This window comes from Schistocerca cancellata, chromosome 5 (genome assembly GCF_023864275.1).
Source record: "Schistocerca cancellata isolate TAMUIC-IGC-003103 chromosome 5, iqSchCanc2.1, whole genome shotgun sequence".
Taxonomy (NCBI): domain Eukaryota; kingdom Metazoa; phylum Arthropoda; class Insecta; order Orthoptera; family Acrididae; genus Schistocerca; species Schistocerca cancellata.
Genome location: NC_064630.1, coordinates 120,185,238 through 120,198,034, shown reverse-complemented (window position 1 = coordinate 120,198,034; position 12,797 = coordinate 120,185,238).

The following is a 12,797-nucleotide window of genomic DNA, read 5'->3' as shown; positions in this document are numbered from 1 at the left end:
CGTATTTATTCCCTCATGAAGTTTGTTGTGAATAACCCATTACAGTACAAGTGGAACAATGATGTACATAATTAGAATACCAAAAGAAAAAATTTCTTTCATTACTCCATATTAAGCTTATCTTTAGCATAGAAAGGGGTGCACAATGCTGCTACCAAAAATTTTGTGTCAATTAAGCAATGATACAAATGTCTGAGTGAGAGCAAAACTAAATTTAAAAACAAACTGAAAAAGTTTCTCCTTAGTAACGGCTTCTATTCTGTATAAGAAATTCAAATTTTGTAGTGTGTAAAAGGTGGTTACTAACTCACATCGGTATTTTAAAAAACTTGCAAATGGACGACATGTAGCCATGTTTACATATAAGTGAATAATGTGAATGTAAAATGGCTCGCTCCACACGATTGCGATTAATGATACAAATGATTCATCGATCATGAAACTGACATTCACAAGTGGAACGAAAAGCTGTGACAGTGTGAACTGTCTATTCGACATTGTTGTCGGTAAAACACCAGTTTGACTAGAACTGTGTGCAAATCTTATCTGTTTCGTGTTCGTAGACGTAAGAAATCGCTAGCTAAACAAATGTACTGCTTTTTCCTCATACCGTGCGTAGTCCAAGTAGTAAAACTGGCTTATGCGCCGCATGAGGTTAGGTTGTGTCTAGAGAGGTCGCTCTTGGTTCGTAGCCAGGAGACGTATTGGCTGAATAATTTTCTCGCATGAAGGGCAAAACGAAGGAGACGAACCGACGTCGCACTGGAGCAGACGTCGTACAAGGACAGAGGAGAGTTCTATGGTGCTGAGATGTCTCTCTGCGATAAAAGTGCGAGACGCAGTATTTCAGGACTCTCGGTCACGGTGTCCGGCACCAGGAAGACGCGTTCCGCGTAGCTACGCCCACGCTGGTGCTCGCTCACCTGCGCCCTCCCACGCCCTTGGACCGTCTCCAGCGCGGACACAGAAACCCTATTTCAGCCACTGACACTCGGTCTTGTTACCGAGGACCGCCAACCGGCGCCAGCCAGTGTGACGTCCAAGGTCTTCCTCATTTTGGCTGTGGATGACGACATTAGAGACTCATAGCGAGTCCAAATATACGCGGAAAGTTCAATAAGTAAGGCAAAAAACTCTATCACAGGTGTATAATTACCTAGTGCAAATTATATTCCATGTAAAGGCAGAAAAAATCATGATCTAGGCTTTCAAAGGCCACTTGTATATAGAAGTTGACGTATCTAAATGGGAGAGCCAGTCTTTAAATGCGAACATTTTAGGTCAGGTTTTATCGTGACGTTATTGACATCGAACGAAACAATAAGTTTACTGTTACCAGTCACTGTTTATTTACCTCCACGACGCGTCTCAAAGGTTTAAACCTCCATCATCAGGTGGATTTACATTTGATAGAATGACATTTGTGTGTGTGTGTTGTGTTACAAGTTTTTTGGAGGAACTTGTGGCACTGTCTAGTGGAGAAACAAAACATTATTTCAGAACATGGTTTTGGGTTTCTTTTGACAAAAAACAAAACGTATATCTAATGGTACAAATTAAAATAAGTAAAATAGAGTACCTCCAGTGGTCACAAGTTCCTTTCACTGTCGTAACACATCACATGTATACTGTCATATTTTGTAAACAAATATGGTGTCTGGAAACTATTAGGTGCAAGGACCGTATAGCAGAAGAGAAAACATTATCACGAAGTACAAAGAATATACATCGTAACAATATTATTACAGAATAAATTTTTAAAGGACTTTGGAGATGTTTGTTTTGAGGTGTCGAACGCATGCGTTAGAATAAATATTTCAGGTGGTATATAAATCCAATTTTGACAAGGTAATATAGCTGTGCATATTAAAGTAGCTCCATGCATATGGAAATTTTGGCCGAAGTCCCATTCTGGGATGGTCAGCTACCTGGTGTAAGTCTTTTTATTTGATGCCACTCCGGTAACTCGCGCTTCGATGATGATAACTATGACAAAACACTGTAATATCTCTGGCTTTGCAGCCATTATATTAAGCTACTAGAAGCTCCTCTTAGAGCAGTTCAGAAGGCAGCAGTGTGAAGATGACGTAATGTGGTGTGAGGTACCGAGGACAGATGGTTTGTTCGGTTCGAGTATCGTGAGAAAAACCACCTATATTGTGGTCCTTCTCCGCAATTGGCTGCTGCGTCCAGAAGTTGCAAGCAAAAATGATAATCTTCTGTTATTAATATTAGAAAAAAACTAAGCAGCGTGTTTACTAGCATTTCATATTAACGCATCTCTCAAGCTATCAACCCATTCCTTCACAAGTATTAATAACCAGCGGGATAATAAACAACTGCTAAACGAAAAGGCAGACGAAGCGCGTCGGAGATCTTCGGATGATGCTAACTTGGATGGCTGGCGAATTGGTTCGGATGTAAGATCAGAGCTGATTCGACAGTGTTGGAGGACAGACATGTTGTCAGCCGCGGTCGGGGTCAGTTAACATTTTATTAGCAATGTCTGGTTATGTGGACATGTAATTGAGAACAATTTGATAGTAATTACGCAAATACGCAGTTCATTGTCTTGTTTTTATGTAAGTGTGAGTATTTGTGACCCATAAAGTGAAATATAATTGTGCAGTTTGTTGTATTCTGCTAATAAGAAAGCGAGTGGCATCCCGTACAAACAAAACAATTGAAAATCTAATTATTCACATAATATCAGTTCCTCGCTAAGAGTTTCTTATTGCCTCAAGATAACAGCTTCACGACCTACGTGGTGTTTTCTGCGCAGGGAAGATTGACTGTAGAAGACTGCAGGTTCGTGAACATTAATTAGAACTTATGCATTCCAGCCGGCCGGAGTGGCCGTGCGGTTCTAGGCGCTACAGTCTGGAGCCGAGCGACCGCTACGGTCGCAGGTTCGAAACCTGCATCGGGCATGGATGTGTGTGATGTGCTTAGGTTAGTTAGGTTTAATTAGTTCTAAGTTCTAGGCGACTGATGACCTCAGAAGTTAAGTCGCATAGTGCTCAGAGCCATTTGAACCATTTTTATGCATTCCACTCAGGGTGGTCGAAGCAAATAGGCACCTCGCGTGTACTGCAGTCTTAGTACGAATGAGATCAGTGACACATAATCTGTGGTGACACAGAGGAGGTATGAAGGAGAGAAATTTTAGAAGTAATGGGTTTATCGTACGAACATATATATTCCGAGCTCTCTCTCCCTCTCTTTTTCAACTTGCCCTAACACACAACCAATCCCGAGAGGAGAAAACCCACAACCCAGCCGGAATGGAACCCGAGCCCCTTTGAGAATCAGTGAGAGTCACAAACACTGTCCACAAGACCAGCAGCTGATAACCATCTGGCCATCGCGAAAAGCTGGGAATCACTGGACAAGTGGTGGCCCTTGTGCGCGAAGATCGGCGTATCACAGCCCTTAGTGGAAATCAGTCATGGATGAGTTTACAATATCTTACACAACGTTTTGAACGTAGGTATGAAGCTTGTTGCCAGATTAAAACTGCGTGTCGGACAGGGATTCGAACTTGGGCCTTGTCCTTTTTTGCGGGAAAGTGCTCTGCCATCCAATTACGACTCGCGACCTGCTCTCACTGGATCACTACTGTCAGTACCTCGTCTCCTGCCTACTAAACTTACAAAAGTTCTTCCACATAACATGCCGGAACAGCACTCCTGGAACAAAAGAATGATGCAAAGACATCACTAGGGGCCGTCAGAGCGGATCGTGAGTCGTGCTTGGAAAGTTCATTCAGTAGAGCACTTTCCCACGGAAGCCAGGGCCACAGGTTCGAGTCCCAGTACAAAACACAGTTTTGAGCTAAGAGGAGGTTTCAGACCAGCGCACGTTGCGCCGCAGAGTGCAAATTCATTCTTTATGAAAAAAGTGGCCGCCCATTGAGTTCCACGACTGCTCACACGCATTCAAAAAGCCCGCCGAACCGAGGCAGCTGTCTCTGGCCATTCCAGATGACTTCTTTAGCCGAATAATTGCGATGGAGTGCTGAGCATATCACAGTGGCCCCAAAATAAAGGAGTTGATCAGTGGAAACATGTTGATCCACCAAGGCAAAAAAGGCGAATGCCCAACCATCAACGGGCAAGGTAATTTTTGTGTGTGTGTGTGTGTGTGTGTGTGTAAGTAGGCTGTTTATGTTTTCTTATTGGCAATGTTACGTAGCGCTCTGTATGAAAATCACTGGCTGTGCTGTGTGCAGTCTGTGGCTAGTTTGCATTGTTGTCTGCCATTGTAGTGTTGGGCAGCGGCAGCTGGATGTTAACAGCGCGTAGCGTTGCGCAGTTGGAGGTGAGCCGCCAGCAGTGGTGGATGTGGGGAGAGAGATGGCGGAGTTTTGAAATTACATATATTATGACTATTAAGGTAAATACATTGTTTGTTCTCTATCAAAATCTTTCATTTGCTAAGTATCTCTATTAGTAGTTAGTGCCTTCCGTAGTTTGAATCTTTTATTTAGCTGGCAGTAGTGGTGCTCGCTGTTTTGCAGTAGTTCGAGTAACGAAGATTTTTGGTGAGGTAAGTGATTTGTGAAAGGTATAGGTTAATGTTAACCAGGGCTATTCTTTTGTAGGGATTTTTGAAAGTCAGATTGCGTTGCGCTAAAAATATTGTGTGTCAGTTTAAGCACAGTCTTGTATAATTTGTTCTAAGGGGACGTTTCATGTGTGTGTGTGTGTGTGTGTGTGTGTGTGTGAGAGACTGCCGCGGTGGTATAACCCTAGCGGATTATGTTCGTAATGGGAAACCGTCACAGAAGCGTATACCGAAATCTCCTGATGCGGCCACCAAAACGAAGCGGCGCTGGAAGCTGGGACCTTTTTATTCCGCGGCTGCTTACGTGAGACATCAAATTTTGTCTCACCTCCCATATTCTCGTGAAATGGACTCAGTGATTTCTTCCTCTTTCCTCAGATGAATATACCGTTGCATGGAAGACATTTTCGACGTCGAACTTTTCCTGAACACGACAAATGCAGACCTCTATAACCAATGTCCCCTCCAAGTCGTTCATTGTTGTGAAAATGAATCGCATTGCTTGGTGAGTACATAAAGATGCTATAACACCATCTGCTAGCTTCATGGTCGCAGTTTGATTATTTTTTTCCGAGATGTTGATTAAAACTTTATGAGGGCCTCTCCTACAGTTGAAGATATTGATGTATGCGGGATCGGTGCTCGAAATACAAAGTGTAACAAGATTTTTTTGCGTTTATGGAAAACACAGCTGAAATTCATCGTCATTAATTGTAAGTTTACGGGCTGAGTGTAATGTCGCAAAGACTGGTGTGGTTTTGATACCAGGAATTCGATAAAGGCAGAACAGATGTCCGCGATGACAAAAGGCCAGGCAGCCGAGCACCCTCACCCCCAGATGAGAACGTATGCCGTATCGAAGTGTTGTTTCAAGCCGACCGCCACATTCGTATGATGCAGACCGCACAGGAACTCTACATGTGCCTTGCCTGTTGTATCCGGTAGGAATTCATGGGTTCTAAAGGTAGATAGCAAAGAATGAGAGACACAAAAACAGTCAAGTAAAAATCGTTTACTTAAGCGAGGATGTAATGGATTTTGGTATAAAAAAAGATTTTTCAAAAATATTATTTTGTTGATCTACATAGTTTAATCTATGTTGTGTGTGAATTTTGTCGTGATAGCAGCTTTAGAAATGCCTTTAAATTGTTAAACTGATTAACTCCGCACTGGCGGCCACTCCCACCTTTTCCGACATTTGGGGAACTGCTTGCTTCAGCGGAATTTTTGTCAGTGTGAAGGCTATTTTCTTTCGATATCTCCTGGCTGACATCTATATCTTTCCCTGAAAACTTCCTTGCATGTGGTTTATTTACGTTTTGACAATACTAACACATATTAGTAGGTGCAAGGTTGAATTCGCAAACCTTTACGTGGAAGTCAAGATTTATGCATAATGGGTGGTGAAAACAAGAAAAATGTCCACTTGGTACCGCAATAAATGCTAAAGTCACAATTCTATCCGCTTTTTCTCATCTGAGAATTGCCATGGGTGTCTAGGAGAGCACGTCTTCTGGCAGTCCAGTGTGTTGTGCTTTATATCCATTTCATTTGCAATGCGGCGTCGCTCGCCACAGATACCACACCGGGAGTGTCAGTTCGTGATTCATAGGTTGGCACCGGACATTGCTAGTACTGCCGCCAGGGACAGCTACACAGCAATCGACTGCCGCCTTGCGGACACGCCCTCCTTTGGACTGCGCCGGCAGCACCGCGATCGAAGCGTGTGAGAAGAGGCCGCAAGCTATCGTCGTCACCGTTCGGTCTAGTGTCTATTACGCCTGCGAGTACTCAGCCCTCTCTCTCTCTCTCTCTCTCTCTCTCTCTCTCTCCCCGAGACTGCATTCGTATGCTCGCAATTCTTGAGTTACGGGGGGATATAACGGAAAATGTAAACATTTATTTGAAAAATCAAATAGCCATATTTATTAATTTACAAATCTAAAATTTGGCATGTATAAAGTAAATGAGCTGTGATTTAACAGAAAAATGTAATGAAATACGCAGGATTAGTACACTACTGGCCATTAAAATTGCTACACCAAGAAGAAATGCAGATGAAAAACGGGTATTCATTGGACAAATATATTATACTAGAACTGACATGTGATTACATTTTCACGCAATTTGGGTGCATAGATCCTGAGAAATCAGTACCCAGAACAACCGCCGTTGGCCGTAATAACGGCCTTGGTACGCCTGCGAATTGAGTCAAACAGAGCTTGGATGGCGTGTACAGGTACAGCTGCCCAAGCAGCTTCAACACGATACCACAGTTCATCAAGAGTAGTGACGCGTATTGTGACGAGCCAGTTGCTCGACCACCATTGACCACATGTTTTCAATAGATGAGAGATCTGGAGAATGTGCTGCCCAGGACAGCAGTCGAACATTTTCTGTATCCAGAAAGGCCCGTACAGGACCTGCAACATGCGGTCGTGCATTATCCTGCTGAAATGTAGGGTTTCGCAGGTATCGAATGAAGGGTAGAGCCACGGGTCGTAACACATCTGAAATGTAACGTGCACTGTTCAAAGTGCCGTCAATGCGAGCAAGAGGTGACCGAGACGTGTAACCAATGGCACCCCATACCATCACGCCGGGTGTAACGCCAGTATGACGATGACGAATACACGCTTCCAATGTGCGTTCACCGCGATGTCGCCATACACGGATACGACCATCATGATGCTGTAAACAGAACCTGGATTCATCCGAAAAAATAATGTTTTGCCATTCGTGCACCCAGGTTCGTCGTTGAATACACCATCGCAGGCGCTCCTGTCTGTGATGCAGCGTCAAGGGCAACCGCAGCCATGGTCTCCAAGCTGATAGTCCATGATGCTACAAACGACGTCGAACTATTTGTACAGATGGTTGTTGTCTTGCAAACGTCCCCATCTCTTGCCTCAGGAATCGAGACGTGGCTGCACGATCCGTTACAGCCATGCGAATAAGATGCCTGTCATCGCGACTGTTAGTGATACGAGGCCGTTGGGACCCAGCACGACATTCCGTATTACCCTCCTGAACCCACCGATTCCATATTATGCTAACAGTCATTGGATCTCGACCAACGCGAGCAGCAATGTCGCGATACGATAAAACGCAATCCCGATAGGCTACAATCCGACCTTTATCAAAGTCGGAAACGAGATGGTACGCATTTCTCCTCCTTACACGAGGCATCACAACATCGTTTCAGCAGGCAACGCCGGTCAACTGCTGTTTGTGTATGAGAAATCGTTTGGAAACTTTCCTCATGTCAGCACGTTGTAGGTGTCGTAACCGGCGCCAACCTTCCAACCTTATGTGAATGCTCTGAAAAGCTAATCATTTGCATATCGCAGCATCTTCTTCCTGTCGGTTAAATTTCGCTTCTGTAGCACGTCATCTTCGTGGTGTAGTAATTTCAATGGCCAGTAGTGTATTTTGCCAGAAATTTGACTTTTCAATTTTTTTTAATGTCTTTCTTTATAAAAAGCAGTAACTCACATTCTAATCATGCAGTTAATCTGAAAAGTTTATTGTAGTGTTCTGAGAAGGTTATAAGACCACAGTTATTAACTTATGGTACAAATTGTATCATGAACAGAGTTTTTAATTCTGCACATCCAAAATTAACTTTTTTTTCTACAAACTATCATCTAAAAATCTAAGGACCTGGGTTCGATTCCCGGCTGGGTCGCATATTTTCTCCGCTCAGGAACTGGGTGTTGTGTTGTCCTAATCATCATCATTTCATCGCCATCGACGAGCAAGTCGCCGAAGTGACGTCAAATCGAAAGACTTGCACCAGCCGAACGGTCTACCCGACCGGAGGCCCTAATCACACGACATTCATTCATTCATTTAAAAATCAGAATGTGATTGCAGTATCTCGTATTTTTTAGTTCCATAGTTCCAGGGAGACAGCAACAGGTTGCAAACAGTTCCTGAAAATTTCGTAGCATTAGCGCATATACTTTTTGAGAAAAGGCTTGTAATAATGTAAAAAATGTAAAACAGAGAAAATTAGGTTCAAAGATTTTCTTCTCATACTTCTATATTTAATAAGCTTACTTCAATTTGAAAATCATCCATACTGATACTCTTCATCGACTAGGTTTCGCTTCTCTCCTCTCGAATATGCCTGGCCTGCATTTGCAGGTAATATACTGATCTGTTAGCTTTCTTGACCCTGGTATAGTCGATGGTGTAAAATTCTGTTTTTGTAAACACACCAGGATCTATACCGACTCTCTTCAGCACTTCAATTCTGCCATTATTTCCGTTATTGTAACGCAATACTGCATTATAGACAACTATTTGGAGTACTCCAAGTTTGAGTACTCCAAGCCTGAGTGTTGTTGTGGTCTTCAGTCCTGAGACTGGTTTGATGCAGCTCTCCATGCTACTCTATCCTGTGCAAGCCTCTTCATCTCCCAGTACCTACTGCAGCCTACATCCTTCTGAATCTGCAGAGTGTATTCATCTCTTGGTCTCCCTCTACGATTTTTACCCTCCACGCTGCCCCCCAATACTAAATTGTTGATCCCTTGATGCCTCAGAACATGTCCTACCAACCGATCCCTTCTTCCAGTCAAGTTGTGCCAGAGATTTCTCTTCTCCCCAACTCTATTCAATACCTCCTCATTAGTTATGTGATGTACCCATCTAATCTTCAGCTTTCCTCTGTAGCACCACATTTCGAAAACTTCTATTCTCTTTTTGTCTAAACTATTTATTGTCCATGTTTCACTTCCATACATGGCTACGCTCCATACAAATACTTACAGAAACGACTTCCTGACACTTAAATCTATACTAGAAGTTAACAAATTTCTCTTCTTCAGAAACGCTTTCCTTGCCATTGCCAGTCTACATTTTATATCCTCTCTACTTCGACGATCATCAGTTATTTTGCTCCCCAAATAGCAAAACTCCTTTACTACTTTAAGTGTCTCATTTCCTAATCTAATTCCCTCAGCATCACCCAACTTAATTCGACTACATTCCATTATCCTTGTTATGCTTTTGTTGATGTTCATCTTATATCCTCCTTTCAAGACACTGTCCAACTGCTCTTCCAGATCCATTGCTGTCTTTTCCAGAATTACAATGTCATCGTCGAATCTCAAAGTTTTTGTTTCTTCTCGGTGGATTTTAATTCCTACTCCGAATATTTCTTTTGTTTCCTTTACTGCTTGCTCAATATACAGATTGAATAACATCGGGGAGAGGCTACAACCCTGTCTCACCCCCTTTCCAACCACTGCTTCCCGTTCATGCCCCTCGACTCTTATGACTTCCATCTGGTTTCTGTACAAATTGTAAATAGCCTTTCGCTCCCTGTATTTTAACCCCTGCCACCATCAGAATTTGAAAGAAAGTTTTCCATTCAGCACTGTCAGAAGCTGTTTCTAAGTCTACAAGTGCTAGAAACGTACGTTTGCCTTTCCTTAATCTAGCTTCTAAGATAAGTCGTAGGGTCAGTATTACCTCACGTGTTCCAACATTTCTACGGAATCCAAACTGATCTTCCCCGTCTTCCATTCGTCTGTAAATAATTCGTGTTAGTATTTTGCAACCGTGGCCTATTAAACTGATAGGTCGGTAATTTTCACATCAGTCAACACCTGCTTTCTTTGGGATTGGAATTATATTCTTCTCGAAGACTGAGGGTATTTCGCCTGTCTCATCATCTTGCTCACCAGATGGTAGAGTTTTGTCAGGGCTGGCTCTCCCAAGGCTATCAGTAGTTCTAATCGAATGTTGTCTACTCCCGGGGCCTTGTTTCGACTTAGGTCTTTCAGTGCTCTGTCAAACTCTTCACGTAGTATATCTCCCATTTTATCTTCATCTACATCCTCTTCCATTTCCATACTATTGCCCTCAAGAACATCGCCCTTGTGTAGACCCTCTATATACTCCTTCCACCTTTCTACTTTCCCTTCTTTGGTTAGAACTGGGTTTCCATCTGAGCTCTTGATATTGCAAGAAACATGAATGTGGACGTAATTGCATTCATAACAGGTTCTGGTAATGAGTGTTTATGTGAATACGTCTCATTTCTCTTGTTGAACTTACACCAATCGTCTTTCGAACACAGATTGTGCACTGTTGTTTGGTCAGTCGATAGGTTGTAGAAAAAACTGGCCACACAGCACGCCTCATTGCCATAAATTATGTGTGTTTTTCCTGATAGCTTTCCCATAAAATAACTGTAGAGAATCAATTTCTTTCAGAATGAGCCTGCTTTTTCCTCGTAGTGGTTTTCCATCCTCAAGTACTTCACCTTTTTTCTCTTTCAGCAAGCGACGAAGCCTACGACCAAGCCTCTTTAGGATGTGACCAACACATTCCAACTTTTCTATTGTTGTATTGTATGTTAATCTGTTACGGCTCTGAACGAAGAAGAGTCCCCATCACCAAGGTGTTTAGCGTATTTAACACCACACTGGTCCTCAGATCTGGAAAACATCCTCACAAAAGCAGCAGCCTCCATGTTCCCATTTGAGCCAATATAATTTTCAGAGCATGCTACTGCCTGCTTTTCTTGCCACAGATGGAGGGTGTTCCAGTCCAGCACAATACCGTCACAGGGGACGAAAAGTGAGTGCATCTCGGGACAACTGAGGCGGAGAAAGTGTCATGCAGACACCATTCGTCTCGCTCCATAAGAGTTTCAAAACAACGGTGTCTCCGAAGAAAGTCACAGCCACAGTCTTTTGGGACTAACTATGTATGGTGTTAGTCGATTAGAGCACCCATGGAGAGACTGCCGATGCTGCCAGTTCTTATACCACGCTAGAACGGTTGCAGAACGCAAGTGACTGTGCCTGATTTCAAAAGGTGTCGTGTTGTTGCACGATAACGACCGCTCGCATACGGCCACAGTTAAGTGTGTTTTGGTCCGGCGTTTGCGACGGACTGTATTGCAACCCACTTCGTATAGCCAGGATGGCGTAGCATGATGGATTTTCGTCTCTTCGGACCGTTAAAGAACTTAAGAATCGACACCGACATTCAGGAGGCTGTTGCTAACTGGCTCCTAGATCTACTGCCCATTTGCTGCTAATATTGATTGACCTCTGTCTCCGAACTCGTATTCTGATCACTTCACTTGACGAACAGCAACGTGTTATACCTAGTCGGAATCGTGGAAATGTCTACTTTTGTTTGATGTACGAGTACTACATTTTTGCTGAAAAGTGGTCAGCATACGCGGTAATATTTAAAAGAAAACGTGCTTTTTCGACAATTTTTTGGCGAGTGTCAAAAAAGAGGAGTCCTAGAAATCAGACCGCGATTATGAGAAAAATTTCCTTTGCACAGTTTAAAGATGCAATCATACTGAACTTCATTAACAAGACTGTAACCTCCCCACAAAATATTTCACCGCAACCTCTCAACAGAAAATATTAACGTAAATAATATTCACGTTTGGTGTAACCTCCCCACAAAATTCATTCGCATTTAACCTCCCCACCAAATTCATTCTCATTTAATCTCCGCACAAAATTCATTCATATTTAGCGTAACCTCAAAACATAAAAATTCCTAAATCTCTCAACAGTAAAAAATTATAATTACGTCGTTCACGTTCAGTGTAACGTCCCAACAAAAAAAAAAAATTCAGTATCCTGGTGATAATACAATGTAACTAACCTCTGAATTAAATTGTCACTCACTTATAACTTTTCAATAATTGACTGTGAATTTAACCTGGTAAATTTTGGACGTCAGCAGTGCTGCGTCATGGCCCTGAAAGATCATTCTGAATAAAAAAGAGAAAAATTGTTACCTCAATGAAGTCGCCGGATAACGCATATATATCTGCTCTTAAAATAATGTTTTCTGGCACAGCCCTGTGCAATGCTGGCCGATAGATTTGTCATTTATGAAAGGAAGCAACTGATTTTTCTTTTGCAATAATCGGGATAATCATGGATTGGAGAAATTAGTAAATTCTTTAAATTGAAATGAATGGTTGTTAAAAGTTACTTTTTATGAGAAACATTATTATTACGAGATTTTTAAAACATTTAGGTGGGACTTGAGATGACATTACTACATATGCGCGAGGCTGCTTTTTACCTTATACAATAATACTCAGGCTCCGGCATCGCTGCACCGCGACCGGACCAGCCAACACGATACACCAGACCAGACCAGACCAGAGCAGACTGCAGGCTAGCAAAAACTTACCGCTACAGCTACACAGTTCGTACTGCAGTCAACATCGCTCT